At 37.4% G+C, this 3109-nt stretch overlaps 1 non-coding gene across 1 annotated transcript; it reads right to left on the bottom strand.

The window, feature by feature from the left end:
- Nucleotides 1-613: 613 nt before the first annotated feature.
- On the bottom strand, nt 614-718 carry LOC115290912. The gene has a single exon (XR_003908293.1). It is a non-coding gene; the product is annotated as a U6 spliceosomal RNA (small nuclear RNA).
- Between the last annotated feature and the right edge of the window lie 2391 nt (nt 719-3109).

The raw sequence follows: 3109 nt of genomic DNA, 5'->3' as shown, positions 1-3109 counted from the left end.
TCTCTCTCTCTCTCTGTGCCCTTCCCCCTCTCATTACCTCTCATCTCTCTCTCTCTCTCAAATAAATAAATAAACTTAAAAGAGAAAATTAACATTTGCTTCAGGGAGCTGACATTAACTCATCAAACATGAGCAAAGCCAGGGACAGTCATTACTCAATTATGCATTGAGTTGAAGTTCATGGGTTACTATAACCTATGAGAACAATGTGTGACGGTAGGTAGAGCCTGAGTGTGCTGAAAAGGTGCAGAACAGCTCTGCAGAAGAAGTACCATCTGGATTACTCCTGACCCTTGAATATCTCTGCATCTCACTGTGGAGTTACTTACTGGTCTCTTGGTGAAATTTGCTTCAAGCCTGATCTTGGAAGAAATAGAGGTAATATTATATATAGCAATATCAACTTTACAAATAATTTCCTAGATGGTTCTTATACAGTTATTCATTATGTTTACTTTGTTATTGTTTTAATAGGGGTCTTAGTGTTTAGGTTACAATAAGTAACTTATTTTGTTTTTCTCAAGAACTAAATTTGTTGATTAAATCTTTACTTGCCCTAAGCATATCCTTCTTGATTTTATAGATACTTATCATCTTAACTCCTAATTTTTTAAAAAATATGGAATGCTTTAGGAATTTGCATGTCATCCTTGAGCAGGGACATGCTAATCTTCCTGTATCCTTCCAATTTTTGTATATGTGCTTTGGAGGCAAACACTCCTCTTTTTTCTTATGGAAATGAACAAAGGTCACTACATACAAAGAAACAGGGGCTATTTACTCATAGCTGGTATTAGACACCGTCACGTGTATTTTGGCAGCTCAAAGGCAGGCTGAAGAGTGGAAGAGCTTTATCATGGAATAAGGTAGAAGGCTTCAGGTGTGCCCGTGTGGAGTTTGTTGGCAAGGGGAAACTGGAGGAGGGGCCACTTGAAGTGACACACCTTACATGATAGTTTTGGGAGCATGTTTGGCTTTTCATGGTTAGTCTTGAGTTGGAAACAAAGACAAAATGTAGAGAAGCTGTCAGTCATTCTTGACCAAGTCCTGAAATCTTGTGCCAAATGCCACAGAGGTTTGGCCTCACATATGGTTGTTACAGATTTTGGGTCAGGGTTCTATTGGCAGATATGGTCTGGCCACTGTTTGTACACTCAGTCTCTGACTTTTCTATCTAAGCAGTTTTATTTTTATTATTTATTTATTTATTTAGAGAGGGAGCACGAGAGTGAGTGGGAGGGGGGAAGGGGGGGCGCAGAGAAGCAAGAATTCCAAGCAGGCTCCACACTGTCAGTGCAGATCCCCTGAGGGGCTCAGACTCACAAACCAAGAGATCATGACCTGAGGCGAGATAAGATGCTTAACCAACTGAGCCACCTAGGCGTCCCCCTATCTGAGCAGTTTTAATTATTCAGGCCATCTCATCCCCTAAATCACTTAAGTTGTTCGATGCATCTTTAGTTTATTTCTTTTTTTGAAGGCAGATCTAAAAGCTGACTCTCTACTGCAAATAAAGATTTCCCACAGGTTAACAGATAAATAAGATAATGTTTTTGTTTTGTTTTTTCTATCTAAAGAAGGTTGGTTTTCATCTGTCCTGTTAATACATTTTATTGTGTTAGATGTATTAGCTTATTTATTTATTTACGTAATTTTTTCCCTTCTGAGTTTATTGAGATATAATTGGCATGTAGCATTATGTAAGTTTAAGATGTACAGCATAATGGTTTGATGAAATATGTATAGATTGTGAAATGAATAGAAATAGTAGAAATAATTTTATTTTTAATTTAAAAATTAATTTATTCTGAAAGAAAGAGAGAGCACATGCAAATGGGAAGAGAGAGAGGGAGAGAGAGTTAGAATGACAAACAGGCTCTGAACCATCAGTGCAGAACCCAATGTGGGTTTCAAACACATGAACTGCGAGATCATGACCTGAACTGAAGTTGGACGCTTAACCGACTGAGCCACCCAGGTGCCCCAAAATAGTAGAAACAATGTGAAACTTAACTCAGTGTTGGATCTGTAATTCATTGCTTAAAAACATATTAGAAACGTAACTTTGTAACTATTGTTTTAAAAACACAACCATTTTTAAAACCTTTTTTAAAGTGTATTTATTTTGAAAGAGGGAGAGAGAGAGAGAGAGAGAGAGAGAGAGAAAGCACATACACAAACCAGGGAGGAGCAGAGAAGAGGAGAGACAGAATCCCAAGCAGGCTCTCTGTCATTATCACCATTATCACAGAGTCCCACAGGTCTCTTGAAGTCAGAAACTGTGAAATCATGACCTAAGCAGAGATCAAGAGTTGGATGCTCAATCGACCAAACCACTGGACAAAACAAGAATACAACCATTTTTTTATGGAAAAAAAAACAAAACCTGTCAAATCCCGGGCAATATAGTAAAAGGTAGTAGAAATTACCATTACCAAAACCGTCATAGTGGGGGCTTGGATGATTGGTATACTTAATTCGTATCTCTGTCACTCAGTGAATATTTATCTGTAAGATATCTGTCTGACTTTCAAGAGGAACTGTTTAACTTTCAATGAAATAAAATTTACTCAAAATTAAGCTATACATTAGTTATGGGAAATAGAGTCAAAGCACTAATATTATCCAAAAATTTCAAAACTGTTGATCCTAAAGCTGCTAGATATGTCAAGAACACAAACAATTATGGATTTTGAAAGACAATATGTCTCCTTAATATTTTTCAAGGCCGTTGAGAGGCTAAAAGTCATATCAGAACAATCTTTTTACCTTAAAATTTTTTTAATGTTTATTTATTTTTGAGAGAGAGAGAGAGAGAGAGAGAGAGACAGTGAGACAGTGAGAGCCAGGAGGGGCAGAGAGAGAGAGGGAGACACAAAATCTGAAACAGATTTCAGGTTACAAGCTGTCTGCACAGAGGCTGATGTGGGGCCCTAACGCATGAATTGTGAGATCATGACCTGAGCCAAAGTCAGTTGCTTAACTGACTGAGCCATCCAGGTGCCCTTGCAACAATCTTTACTTTCTCAGTTAAGCAACCTTTTATAATAAGAGAAGGAAAAGAATGATAAATTAGTATGTGATATGTATATGATATTTGTTTAGCTTT

The sequence above is a fragment of the Suricata suricatta genome, chromosome 4 (assembly GCF_006229205.1).
Source record: "Suricata suricatta isolate VVHF042 chromosome 4, meerkat_22Aug2017_6uvM2_HiC, whole genome shotgun sequence".
Lineage (NCBI taxonomy): Eukaryota > Metazoa > Chordata > Mammalia > Carnivora > Herpestidae > Suricata > Suricata suricatta.
Note: the sequence above shows the minus strand (reverse complement) of the source record. Positions and strands in the feature narration are given on the sequence as shown.